General features: G+C 37.3%; 1 protein-coding gene across 3 annotated transcripts in view; it reads right to left on the bottom strand.

The window, feature by feature from the left end:
* Positions 1 to 14972, bottom strand: part of LOC124137455 (arf-GAP with Rho-GAP domain, ANK repeat and PH domain-containing protein 2-like) — a 126541-nt gene extending 111569 nt beyond the window's left edge. For all 3 annotated transcript variants that reach the window (XM_046503747.2, XM_046503746.2, XM_046503745.2), the window contains exons 1-2: positions 14852 to 14972; positions 3658 to 3689 (exon numbers count right to left, since the gene is read on the bottom strand). The gene's annotated coding sequence lies outside the window, so the exon portion shown is untranslated. The remainder of the gene's footprint in view (positions 1 to 3657; positions 3690 to 14851) is intronic.
* Between the last annotated feature and the right edge of the window lie 770 nt (positions 14973 to 15742).

Genomic DNA, 15742 nt, shown 5'->3' on the forward strand with positions numbered 1-15742 from the left:
TCAGGCAAAGAGGACTGCTGAAGAGGTCTTTTTAAACGAGTTTGGTTGGTTGGTTTGTTGTTTAACGCCGCACTCAGCAATATTCAAGCTGTATGACGGCAGTCTGTAAATAATCGAGTCTGGACCAGACAATCCAGTGATTAATATCATGAGCATTGATCCTCGCAATTGGGATCAATGACATGCATCAACCATTTCAGTGAGCCTGACCACCACTAGCAGGATCCGAGCACTCCAGCATCATTTTTATGTTGAAAAATATTTATGACAGCCAACTCCGTCACAGTCGATGAAAGTTAGGCTTAAAACGTTTCAGCCACCCCTCATATCTTTGAGAAATCTCTACATTAATACAGCATTTACATGTATTCATAAATTTAAATAGTACAAATATTTTTTAACAAACAAGTTGATGAAAAACACAACTTGAGTGAATGAGTGAGTTTGGTTTTACATCGCCTGTAGCAATATTCCATCAATATCATGGCGGGTGACACCAGAAATGGGCTTCACACACTGTACCCATGTGGGAATTGAAACCCGCATCTTCACACCAATTTTGGACAAAATGGTAACACACAAAAATAACTTATAAAATATCAGCCCAACATTCATTACAAAACAACTGTTCGGAACCTAAGGGGATCCTAGGGTCCTTGAGGCTTGTGTAATATTGGATTCTGGGAACCCCTAATGGCCAACTAAACATGAGGGCTGTGACCCCTTGACGTTCATGCTTAACCTGAGTAAAACACGTAAAACACTGAAACCCATCGTAAAACCAGTGCCCATCCTAAACACAAGGTACAGGAACTGTGTATGATGTACTTGCACAAACATGAGCTTCCTGACCCTTGAACAAGTTCCCCCACGCGTCACCAATTACACACTCACCATGCTCAGTGGGTCAAACCTGTTTCACTGACTCTCTGGTATGTTACCCTGCCAAGTAGTGAGATTGTAGGACTGAAACTTCCTTGTGAGTTTTGTGGGAAAGTATAAATAACACTGTCAAGCCAATACTGTCAAGCCAACACTGACAAGACAACTAGACAAGCCAACTCTGTCAAGCCATCACTGAGTCAAGCAAACACTGACAAGCCAACAAACTAATATTGTCAGGCCAACACTGAGAAGCCAACACTGTCAAGCCAACACTGACAAGCCAATACTGTCAAGCCAATACTGTCAAGCCATCAAGCCAATACTGTCAAGCCAACACTGACAAGCCAACTAGACAAGCCAACAAGCCAATACTGTCAAGCAAACACTGTCAAACCATCACCGAGTCAAGCAAACACTGACAAGCCAACAAACCAACATTGTCAGGCTAATACTGAGAAGCCAACACTGTCAAGCCAACACTGACAAGCCAATAAGCCAACACTGACAAGGCAACAAGCCAACACTTACAAGCCAACAAGCCAACACTGAGAAGCCAACACTGTCAAGCCAACACTGACAAGCCATCACTGAGTCAAGCCAACACTGACAAGCCAATAAGCCAACACTGACAAGCCAATAAGCCATCACTGACAAGCCAATAAGCCAACACTGACAAGCCAACAAGCCAACACTTACAAGCCAACACTGTCAAGCCAACACTGACAAGCCATCACTGAGTCAAGCCAACACTGACAAGCCAACAAGCCAACACTGACAAGCCAACATGCCAACTCTGACAAGCCAACATGCCAACACTGACAAGCCAACAATGACATTCCAACGAGCCAACACTGACAAGCCAACCTCAGGGATTGACTTAGCCCGCGATTCCGCGATATTCTCGCATTGTTGTCGTAGATATCGCATCAACATTCAATCAGCGCGATTGAAAATTGCGAAGAGCTTTCAATAGCTTTATCTGCAGTAACACTCTCATTTTCACCAACAAAAATCTAAAATGTCGTATTGGTCGAATAAATTTATCTACGGTACCTAAAAATGTCAATACAAAACTTACACACTTGTTTATTCAATCGTCAAATGTTGTCAATCGAAACAGCGATTGGCATACTCGCAACATTGCATGCTACATTTGTATCTCTTAATACTGTGCATTACCGATTCCTATATCACTGCATGAAGCTTTGCATCAGCTGACAATGGCGGAGTGCGCAACATTTTTTTACCCCCGATTGGCAAACAAGTGTTTGTTTTTACAAACTAAACACTTTGGTAGCGCACAAAAATGTTATTCCGTGATCTACAAATCCAAGTCATTAAACATATTTTTTTAGGACTTAAATCCTAGCAGAAATCAAAGACGTTGAACTACATGTATGTGCGTCCGTGCAGAAATCAAGAGAAAAAAAGGCAATCACGGGTAAAGTTTCAAAACACGAGCAACTTTCAATTTTGGAATGACAGCAAAACAAAAACTAAATGAATATAAATACAACTCTTTCTCCATAATAATCTACAAATTGCAGATGAGAAACGATTGTATTTTAGATGAGATCTGCCTAGCCAGTGACGGCACCAGTGGAAGAGCTTTCATGAACGTACCCTCGTGCAAGAATGGCCACCGTGCGTGAATTACAAATTTTGAACTTTTTCTAGTAGCCCAACACGATACGATACGTTTGCTTCCAAATTTGTCCATACAAATTGAAAACTGTGACTTAATCATTCAAATGTAACTCTTAAACATTGTGAATGTCAACTGTCTTTTCAACTTCCGGTTACTCGTAAACATTTTCTGGCTGCTGCACATGGCAAACACGCCGCCTTCTGTGTGAAATAAATGACTTAATTGTTGCTAATTAAACAAGAGGGTGAACCTGGACATTGCTGGAGCAATAGTCGTTGTATAATGAACTGATTAATTGATTAATTAATTGAAAAGTGCATATTGATAAGATTTCATCTGATACGCTCAGAGACCCGGCCTCTGATATGGTACACACTTCAGACGGAAATAAGACGGCGAAATTGATGAAAGCACTGCAATGTAAATAATATATTTTTTGCCAACAAACTGTTATACCATTCAACAGTCGCTATTTCATGTCGTCGCTATTTCATGTCATCACTCTAAATATATTGAATTACGATCTAAACACACATTGTCCAAATTTGATAACTGCAGATTGTTGTCTCCTGCATGCCAACAGCTGATGGTAGTAAACATGCCTCCTAAACGATCTATAATTGTCCTCGCGAATAATTCCCTATCAAGTCAACAATGAACAGAAATAAATAAATATTAGTGTAATTTATTCTTAAGTAGAACAGAAATGTAAGTTGAATGTAATTTTGTGTTAATACGAATGATAATATTTTTAAATACATGTTTTCGCAGTGGAATAATTAATGTTCGAAAATAGGATATATCTATATAATCTAGTAATATTACTTGCAATATTATTTGAGTCACAAGTACCAAAAATCAAATACAGTTTCCACACTGTGTGAATATGAAATATCTCTGAAAATTAGCAAAATCTCATCACACGCCAAAAAATCTCATTGCTTTTGGACCAGGGGAGATTTTCTCTCATAGGTAAAGATTTCCAGGATAATCCCTGCAACCTGTACATCCACTACATTATTTGGGCCTGCCATGATGAAAACTTTAGGGTTTGGACTGGCTTGTTTTCATGTTTCATCTCCTGCATCCTGATATTCAATATATTCAATGGCGTGGATACTCACATGGCTTCACTGCAGCGCTCTCATACTGTACACTGAAACATGAAACAGAAACATAATGCTGAGAAATCCATTTTTGACACAATTTTGAAAGAAAAAGTGATCTTAATTACCGTACTTGAATAATTGAAAATACCAGAATTTGCCAGTGAGTGTTCCTGACATTTGACAAAGGTCAATTTCAATCATGTTCTACACATTTTACCATTTGTTTTTTAACATGTTCAATCAGAGGTGAGGGTTTAATGTCGACTTCCAAGATTATTCCACTCATATAGTGCTGCTTGTACTAGTCCAGTTTTACAGAGCTAGCCCACTGAGATGCTATGCCTCAGTTTAATGTGAACACTTATTGCCACCCTCACACACAATGACTCAGAGCCGACCAGTCCTTGTTTTATCCCTGTAATGCCAAGCACCAGGCAGGGTAACAATATGTACCTTTTATGTCCTTTTGTATGATGCGGCCGGGGATCGAACCCCTAACCTTCCAAGTGTCTGTTACGGGTTATGTCTCTCCTATTGACCAATCAGATTGCACCTCTCATATCATTTACATTTGCTGCAAATAAATTGGCAGTGCCCTGTCAAAATGATCTGATTGATAATCAAAATGCATCAAATCACGTGTGCAACCTGATTAACAACATGAATGATTTGGAAAATATTTGTGGCATCAAGTGAGTGAATTCTGTATGGTGGTTTACGAACCGGCTGTCAAATTCATTACGTGATTTTGATTGGACTATGCATAGACTCAGTTAGTCCAGCCAATATATAACTCCATTAATGCCAGCCTAGTTCAGCAAGGGTGGAAACTGGACTTTCATAGTCAGTTAACTCCTTTGCCTTGGGAAGATGCAACCTTCTACTTTGCGGGCAGATGCTCTATACACTACACCCTGGAGATGCTAAGTCAGAATAATGTTTACAACATACATCCATGTCAGCCATCTGTAGGCACTCTGAGTTAGATTTGGTCCCCGGTACATGCAGTAAACTATGCTTGTTGTAAGAGTCGGCTAAACTAAGGTGATCAGGCTTTGTGATTTCGCTGACTGCATATCATTGTGCCATGATGAAGTGGGTTTGGTTGGTTGTTAAACGCCGCACTCAGCAATATTCCAGCTATATGACGGCTGTCTGCAAATAATCGAGTCTGGACCAGACAATCCAGTGATTAATATCATGAGCATTGATACACGCAATTGAAATCGATGACATGCATCAACCAAGTCAGCGAGCCTGACCACCTGATCCCGTTAGTCAACTTTTACGACAAGCATAGTCGCCCTTTACAGCAAGCATGGGTTGCTGAAGACCTATTCTACCCCGGATCTTCACAGGTCCCATAATGAAGTGGATCAATGCTCATGATTTCATTCATTGCCTTACAGTAGTCAATAGTAGGGTAAGTATTGCAATATTATCATGATCATGATGATTATTACAATATGTTTGCAGTACATGTAGTTGAAATTCACCTTGATAATCATCCCGACAATAATATATCTGAAAAACCCATAATCTGACTTACATAGTGTGAAGGTATCAATGTTGGGACTGAGACCAGAGGACATGGAACAGAGATCAGAGAACAGGGATCAAAGAACATGGAACAGAGATCAAAGAACACAGAACTGAGACTAGAGAACAGGCAACATAGACTTATGAAAATCACAGCACAAAGATTGCTTGTGCAACTGGCCCAGGTTACAACAACACCCTTGGCAGGTTGTGAAACTGTCATTTTAAGAAAATGTGAATACACAACTGTAATCATGATAATGCCTCCAACACACACTTTAAAAAATTTTAATGAAAATCTAACAATTTTTGGTACCTTCAAATAATCCCTCCACTACCTGCTACATGAGTGTGTCTGATATCTGGCAATGCAGCACAGACTCGAGTAAGAAGTCACCGTTACATCATGTCACAACATTGAGCGGAGCTGACTCAAGAGTGAACCGTGAACTCTCTGCCTGGCCTTAGGATGCATGCTTACATCAGTTTATGTTGCAATGAAATAAACACTAGCCCATGGCTTGTAAAGGTTTCAAGGGCTAGTAGAATGTAGAGCATGTAGACGCAACATTAGAAATTGGCACTGCACCCAGCATATAGTAAATTCCTTAATTGTGATACACCCTGCATATTGTCAATACTTAATTGTGATACACCCTGCAATTTGTAAATACTTAATTGTGATACACCCTGCAATTTGTAAATACTTAATTGTGATACACCCTGTATATTGTCAATACTTAATTGTGATACACCCTGCATATTGTAAATACTTAATTGTGATACACCCTGCATATTGTCAATACTTAATTGTGATACACCCTGCAATTTGTAAATACTTAATTGTGATACACCCTGCATATTGTACATACTTAATTGTGATTCACACTGCATAGTGACAATACTAAATTGTGATATATACTTAACTGTGATGCAGCTTGCATAAAGTAAGGAGTTAATAATGTTATTTGTGATACACCCTGCAATTAGTAAGTACTTATTATAATACAATGTGATACACCCTGCAATTAGTAAGTACTTATTATGATACAATGTGATACACCCTGCAATTAGTAAGTACTTATTATAATACAATGTGATACACCCTGCAATTAGTAAGTACTTATTATGATACAATGTGATACACCCTGCAATTAGTAAGTACTTATTATAATACAATGTGATACACCCTGCAATTAGTAAGTACTTATTATAATACAATGTGATACACCCTGCAACTAGTAAGTACTTATTATAATACAATGTGATACACCCTGCAATTAGTAAGTACTTATTATGATACAATGTGATACACCCTGCAATTAGTAAGTACTTATTATGATACAATGTGATACACCCTGCAATTAGTAAGTACTTATAATAATACAATGTGATACACCCTGCAATTAGTAAGTACTTATTATAATACAATGTGATACACCCTGCAATTAGTAAGTACTTATTATGATACAATGTGATACACCCTGCAATTAGTAAGTACTTATTATGATACAATGTGATACACCCTGCAATTAGTAAGTACTTATTATGATACAATGTGATACACCCTGCAATTAGTAAGTACTTATTATGATACAATGTGATACACCCTGCAATTAGTAAGTTCTTATTATTTTACAACGTGATACACCCTGCAATTAGTAAGTACTTATTATTATACAACGTGATACACCCTGCAATTAGTAAGTACTTATTATAATACAATGTGATACACCCTGCAATTAGTAAGTACTTATTATAATACAATGTGATACACCCTGCAATTAGTAAGTACTTATTATAATACAATGTGATACACCCTGCAATTAGTAAGTACTTATTATAATACAATGTGATACACCCTGCAATTAGTAAGTACTTATTATTATACAATGTGATACACCCTGCAATTAGTAAGTACTTATTATGATACAATGTGATACACCCTGCAATTAGTAAGTACTTATAATAATACAATGTGATACACCCTGCAATTAGTAAGTACTTATTATAATACAATGTGATACACCCTGCAATTAGTAAGTACTTATTATGATACAATGTGATACACCCTGCAATTAGTAAGTACTTATTATAATACAATGTGATACACCCTGCAACTAGTAAGTACTTATTATAATACAATGTGATACACCCTGCAATTAGTAAGTACTTATTATAATACAATGTGATAAACCCTGCAATTAGTAAGTACTTATTATGATACAATGTGATACACCCTGCAATTAGTAAGTACTTATTATTATACAACGTGATACACCCTGCAATTAGTAAGTACTTATTATGATACAATGTGATACACCCTGCAATTAGTAAGTACTTATTATTATACAACGTGATACACCCTGCAATTAGTAAGTACTTATTATGATACAATGTGATACACCCTGCAATTAGTAAGTACTTATTATTATACAACGTGATACACCCTGCAATTAGTAAGTACTTATTATGATACAATGTGATACACCCTGCAATTAGTAAGTACTTATTATTATACAACGTGATACACCCTGCAATTAGTAAGTACTTATTATGATACAATGTGATACACCCTGCATCTATGCATATACTTAATTGTGATGGACAGTGTATACAGTAAGTACTTACACAACAAAGACCTGGATCTCACAAGACAAGTTTACACCAACATACATAATAGACTATAGAATACCCACGTCACACAGTTACAAAGCAAGTAGAGGGACTGGAGTGGAGGCATATCTCATGTTTGGTCTGGGGGACTAGTAGATACAGTGAGATCAACTCACCCATGGTTTCGTGTGGCATATAGGGACACATTATGTGTTTTGAGAAATTAGTTAACACACACACACACACACACACACACACACACACACACACACACACACACACACACACACACACACACACACACACACACACACACACAGCTGTGTTGTAGTTGGTTTGTGTGTAACACTATTCACATCAAGCATTGCCTAGATTAACAGGCTGCACAAGGAAGTATATCTAATGTGATCAAATGGCTCTATTGACTATTTAGGCGAACACTTTTTTTCAATACTATCTGGCCAGTATCTAGCCACTAGACAACTTATTCTTATATCTTTCCAAGTCGATTGCATGTGACTACTTTATTGAAAACATCACGAAACAGAATACTTTATTTTCTATCAGGCTGCTGATGCCTTTCAGTAAGTCTGTATAAGGTCAAAACTGCCCTAAGCCTACTTGCGTATGTACAGTTTGTTACACAACCTATGTCCCTGCAGCTGTTAATCGTGTCTTTAAGCAGGACAGGATCACCGGGTCAAAGACATAACACGAGGATTAAAGTCACTTCCACATAAATGTCTGTCCACCTAAGGTGTGACTTCCCTAGGTTCAATGCAGTCATTCTTGTTAAGGCTGTGACATCAAATACTCAACATAGACATTGAACAGGACGATGCAACCAAATATAACCAACATTGATAACACACTGGAACATATACCAGGCTACTTGTCCATAAATCCGTAAAATTTACCTATTTATTACTTATTACTGATTACGTTTCTAGGTTTGTCAGCACTATAACCATGATAACCGTGGGTTTCACCAAAGTGGTACCCGTGATATAACTGGAATACTGTTCAAAGCAGCGTAAATCACTAACTCACATAGGACATGAAGATGTCTAGGTGTTCCCATTTGGAATTTAGTGGCAGACTGTTACCAATCTTGTTCTACTTTGCCAAATGTAGGGATGACTTGTTTGTAAAACCAGAGAGTTAGTATTAGGAATCACCACACACTTCCTCAGTGCTACAGCAGGAGGCCCAAAGGCTTTACCCGAGCTCAAGGTTTTACATTTTCAACCAAAACCGAGGAGGCATGTTTTATCCTATACTTCCAAACTAAGAGTCCTTGGCAAGCAAATTGGGATAAACAACTGTTATTTCGTCAAAAAGAAATCTTATGTTCCTGTTTTCTTAAATCCTGAGTCTTTTCAGACTTTACAATAACATTACATTCAATAATGTGAAACTAAGCATTAAACACATGTAAAGCCTCTTCCTCATGATTCGACGTAATAAGCGCCCCGCTCTAATAACGCCCACGGCGATATTTGCTCATATATTGGCTAGTGAACAATACCAATTAACCTTCTGATTGATCAATGTACACAAGACTTATTTATTTGTGTATAATATGTGTGTTATATGCACCCTTAATTATGGGAAATTAAATTCTGGAAAAATATATCTGTCTTACATAAACATTTCAGGTTGTCAGCATAAACCATGAAATTTAAGATCTGTCAACTCGGTTGTTTTTCACCAAAATAATATTCTAATAAGAGGCCCCTATTTCTAATTTTGAGTGAGTGAGTTAAAGCTTTACGTCACATCGGCAATATTTCAGCCATATCGTGACGAGTCTAATTTTGAGAGCGCCCTGGGAGCTTATTATGTCGAATACGGTAAGTGAAGTACAAGTAGACCCGGCCAAGACTAGATACACACACTAGATATATCAATACTAACATGAAGGGGAATGTTTTAATTCCAATCTGGCTTGGGTTACTGACATATTCTGCAGATTGAACTGAACACCAGCCTCTGAGCAGGCCTCGATAAAACCCTGCAAGTCAGAAGCTCCCGTGGAGCTTAAACAGAGGATTAGTCCTGGTAGTAAGAAGATAAATACAAGCTATGGTAGAAACTTCCAGTTGCAGTGTGAGTGTGTGTCATGCACTGGCCAACTGATAACACTGTTTGCGACCTTAGCCAAACAACTGCACAATCAATAGGTATGATTGTGTTGTAGATAGGTTTTGGGATGAATGCTGACTGTAACGTTATAAATTTTATCATATCTTTTAGCTATTATGCTCATTATAGTTTATTATTCCATGTTTTTGTATAAATATGGTTACAAAAAATCGGGCACAACTACAGAAAATGATTTGGACAACGCGACCAGTATTGCTTAGAAAGCATTGAAATGTAGTTCTCAAAACAGATTATACTATAGTCTATGAAATACAAAATAAACATTACAATCTTGCAATGATTCAAACCTTGGTGTGATAAGTAAACATTATATCCACTCAGCCACTAACACAACCAACCAATGACTGACACAGGTACAGTAGGTTTCTGGGACAGGGAGGAAGAGGAAGTTCAACCAAAGTACAAACTGTGTTGTCCATTTTGAAAACAAGTTAGATGAAAATACATTGAATGAGAGAGTCAAAAGCAGCTTTCGACAGTATTTCAGCGAGATGTGGGAGGAAAGCCCAAAGTATTGTAGGTATATGCAGAGCTACAGATAAGCAGCGTATTTGTGTAAAATACCAAAAAACATATTCAAAACGCAATTACTTTCAATTAACTTGAGTACAGAAACGCATGCATTAAATGAAAAACTCAAATGTATAAAAACAGCTCACTTACATACCCAAAGGAGCTAATTTCCGAAACATAGTTACGAGCTAATTTACTTTCCAAGTGAAACCTATATATTTAGAACAGTTATATACATCAGTGATACATCTAAAACTTTATTTCATTTTTTTTAAATCTTAAAATGTTTACTTATCTTGGGAAATACCCAATAGAGTGATGAATAGATGAGTGAAAAAGTACTGGTTACCCAATGAATGTAATAACCCAATTAAAATAGAAACCCTAGAGTAAAAACTCAATTGCTCAAAAAGTTATCTGGAGCTCTGTGTATGACATTTACCATGAAACCCACAAGCAGTGGATGGGGCTGATGTACCAACGATCACCACCAGGGCCAATCTGGTCAACTGAGGCACGGTGGGGTAGCCAAGTGGATACAGAGTTCGCTTGCCCAGGTTCGATTCCCCACATAGCCATTAGGTACAATGTGTGAAGCCCATTTCTGGTGTCCCCCGTCGTGATATTGCTGGAATATTGCAAAAAGCAGCGTAACACCATACCCTCTGGTATAACCAAAGACGTATATATACGTCTTTGGTTATATACGGCTTTGGTGGTATAACTGAGCATGAGAACGGCCTGACATTGCTAAGGGAGACAACTGTGTATAGAAGACACTGGTGTAGCACTGAATAAATAGGTCTCTTGTGTTGGCTATTTTACTCTGAGGTCATTTAGGCCTCAGGACCAACAAATCTGAGAGTATATCACACATGCATTAACAGTTGCAATAGTATAAAACTAGACAGCCGGGATGTATCCAGGATTCCACACTGAGTTCCTTTGGGAAGCAATTTGGGGGAAATGTCATAAGTTTGCTCAAATTGGACAGTGAACTACAAATCACTTCTACAAAGCCAAAGTAAAAGTTAATAACTGTGGTTAATAACTGAGGTTGCTGTTAATAACGGTGAGTTGAGCAATCTTCCGGTCGCTTCAAACACGATTTCGACGAAATTAATAAAAACAATATTTAATGGAATTTTGAATAAAATTAATGAAATAAGTTACAAACATAGGTCCAGATATACAATGAACACTTTTTATAACCAGACAGTGTAATTATATGATAAATTTGCGTACATCAGTACGGATTTGTCGGCATCGTATTTCCAGTGTTTCGTGTTCACGGTAATGTCTGTGTTGGGCATGTTGGGGGAAAAAAACATCAAAACTCATTATGACGTGTATAATGCACACCCCACTTCTACACAGCTGGGTTTTTTTAAAGAAAAAAGTGCACACTATACTCAAGAAAATATGGTATATAACATACACGCCGGTAATGGGAAATTTGTGAATCCACTTTGGGAACTTGCAGAGACATTTGCTGCAGATTTGAAGCTAAGCACTGACCTCTGAGCAGGTCCAGGTACATGTCTTCAGCTGCAAATGCACAGAAAGTCCAACGTGATAACATGAGGGAGCTCTGAAAGTGTGTGTTTGTTTCTTATTCAGCCATTAGTGTTTCAACATCAGGACTGATGAAAAGTTACCAAAATGGTACATTTATTTACTGCCAGTCCCTTATACCAGAAGCTCTACAAGTCATGGGCAACACTGACTACACAGCCTTCGAAATTCATGCTAGTCTGCTAGCTCGAGGCTACTAATTTGTGCTGCAGATAAGTAAAAATCCAATATAGTAGTCTTCACTGACTAGTTGCAAGAGCCATAATTTTGAACCAGTTCTCAAGGCTTCTTTTTTAGTTTTTGCTATAAATTGAAACTGAATAAAAGTGACACTGGCAGATAATGTAAACACTGTAAACAATTGTGTCTCATTCCAGGACAAGGTACAGACTCTGAGAGCAACATTCAGGGGAATAGAATCAACAGTGATTCAACACACTTTGAAATGCAACATTTTTATGAACTGCAAACGCATATATATAACAGGAACATGTTTAACATAATGGCTAAGGTTTAAACATATTAAAGCTGACATGAAGGTTAAACAAACAATGAACTGTTAAGATAGTTAACATAATGATTAGGGTCTAAAGCTGACAGGAAGATTAGCAAACAATGAATTGTTAAGATTATGGTCACATGAGTAATGCTAAGTCTAACACAGCTCAAACTGAGCCTATTCAATGAAGACTAAGATTCAGGTATTGTGTGAGTTTATCATTATTACCACAGGGCCATAGTCAGACAATACATTGTACTTAATTTGATAGTAATACACATATATACTGTACTTCAAGTACTAATAAATGCTTAAACATAAACCATAACTAAAGATGACTATTCCCATATTACGTAAGAGACTATCCTGAAACATATTGTGCATTTGCCATGACTAGTGTTGTTTTACATGAATAATAATTTGTTTTGAAGTCAGAAACAGTATCATTTATTATCAAAAGTTGTGGTTGTGTTTACTGATCTTTCTAAGCCAAACTAAAAAAATACATAATTTTAAACATTTCCTTTTCTTTTCCTAAATTACAGTATATTTTTCTTCTTGCCTCACGGTCTGCAGCCAGTAATGTGTAATTACACTTCAATTAGAACCATGCATGAAACTGAGGCATTAAAATGTGAGCTAGTAGACAAAATGGCGTTTGAGGTGCTGCAATCAAATGAGGAGAAGGACTACCTATAAACCCAACTCTAGTCCACTTTAAATACATTTGCATTGTACATGGTTTTCCGCATAGGATAAAAATCATTATTCATAATTTAATATTACTGCCAATATTGTCTTTATTCCTGAGTAGGGGTTGTGGGGTAGCCAAGTGGTTACAGCGTTTGCTCATCACACTGAAGGCCCAGGTCCCATTCTCCACATGGGTACAATGTGCTAAGCCCATTTCTGGTGTCCCCGACCATGATATTGCTAGAATATGCAGAAAGTGGAGTTAAATCACACTACTAGTCTGTAATCATGGTTATACAGACCCTGATACAAACATATCCAACACAGCCCATGCAAGTCTATAATGTTTGGCAAGTCTAGATTACTGCAGTATCAGGAAAATAAAGAAAGACTCTGGTCTCCTTTTTATTATATTTTATTAAGATAATTTAACAACTGTTTTTTTTTTGTAAAATATGTTCATTTCAGGTGACTAGATGTTAGTCTATCATACTACATGTACCTCAACTCTATTCCTAAGTAAGAATTAACATGATTGAATACACATGAATACGGCAGTGAATGAGTATGGTTTTATGCTGCTCCAAGCAATATTCCAGCCTTCACACATTCTGAGAGCAGTGACATTTGTGGGCATTAATTCATACCAACATCTCAGTCTCAGTCATAAGCAGATCAGATACAAGATACAAATGAAACATATAGTAGTATGTAGTATGTTGTAGGTAGTAAAATTGACTGAGAAAGGATTACATAGTTCAATCATGAAGAATAGCTATGAGAATAAATATCAGGATAAACACCTTATTCAAACATTTGGTCTAATAAAAGACATAATGTAAAAAGGGGTATACACTTCTCAATGGTATTAGGCACTAAAAGTTACCAACCTCCTGAATGAAATTAAATAGACATGACAAATTAACCATACCTTTTAAAGCTTCGCAGAAATAGATGCAAACTTTCTGTAAATGTTTTAACCATGAAAAAAATACAGATATTGTCTGTCAGCATAGCACTTCCTCACAACAACATCATGCCCTACCACAGATCAACTGAACAGGAGGCAACCTTACTGTAAATGGTATGAATCACCCTCATTTACATAGCCTATTGACCATATAAGTCCTGACAGTAGCAATATACTGGAAATACAAACGTAGATCTCCAAGCCAAACGGTATATTTTGCTATCAACTCGTACGACAACACCGTGCCTGTACCTTTCATCACCAGCATCATTATCGATCTAAATCGCCATCAGTGTTTCCACTTCAACTAACGAGTCTCCCAAAGCCTGAAGTCGAAAAGCTCACAATAATAACTGTCTCGTGAAAGTATGACGGTTGGTTATAATGAACACTTGAGTTTATCTGATTATTGTACATTTAGCTGACATGACATCGATATCAATGCTCATATATCTGAGAAGGTTTGATCTTTGCGTGTCCACTTCATTATCACATTCATTCACTCACTGTCAACATACAGTTTGTCATCAACAAGTTAACGAGGCCACAGACGACAGCTAGCCCCTGCGATCGCTATGTATATATGAGCTATTCAGCGTTGAAACAATACGACAATCGTGTGTGTGTGTTTGCGTTACCTGTTGTTAAAGCCACAGTCCGGAAATAAAATCTTGACCAACAAGAAGTTAAAGACACACACTGTTGATTAAAACTTCGTATGACATCCTGGACAATGTGCCCAGCTTCCGGGTTTCTGCGCACCTGTTGATGTACGGACTGTACGCCCAACAGCTGTTTTGATTGGACAATATAAGTATTTATTTCAATTATTTGTGTTTATTTATTTATCATTTATTTTTTTATAAATATTTTCATCTTCAACACGGACGTATAATAAGATAATAGATCTAGTCAAATTCATTTTAATTATTTGCAAGTTGTGAAATTAATAAAGGTTTTAAGTTTTAATATTTTAAGTATTTTCATGATATAGCCTACCAGCCTACTAAATATTCCCATAAATGTGCTGACTTTATAGACAAATTCATAATCAGCTGATAATAATGACTCCACGTCTCACATATGCATTTATTACATATAAACAAACAAACTTACCAAAAAAACAGGCTCCAGAAATTGCATTTTAGCCATTTGAAGCTTGGTACACTACACTTCGTCCATATATATTATAAATGCAGTAGATATAGAAGCAAACATCAAACGATATTTCCAACTCAGTTCAAAGTACGATTCAGAATCCGATGTCTCTATGGAAAGTGTACTGGAACAGTGATCATGTAGGTACGTAACAATACACTGAATAAAAAAGAATCACACAACCCGAACCTCACTGTATACACTCCGAACGGTTGATGCAGCTAAATCCCCCCAGCGCCCGATCCACGCACGATAAATACTCTGAGTTCAAACGTGCTGCAGCACTTCGTACAATTATTTTCTTAAAGTATCTGTCTGTGTTGACAGAGGTCAAAGATGAAGCGACGTGTCTCTGCTTAAGAATTTGCTCG

Source organism: Haliotis rufescens, unplaced genomic scaffold, assembly GCF_023055435.1.
Source record: "Haliotis rufescens isolate VD_foot unplaced genomic scaffold, xgHalRufe1.0.p SCAF_7, whole genome shotgun sequence".
In the NCBI taxonomy this organism is placed as follows: domain Eukaryota; kingdom Metazoa; phylum Mollusca; class Gastropoda; order Lepetellida; family Haliotidae; genus Haliotis; species Haliotis rufescens.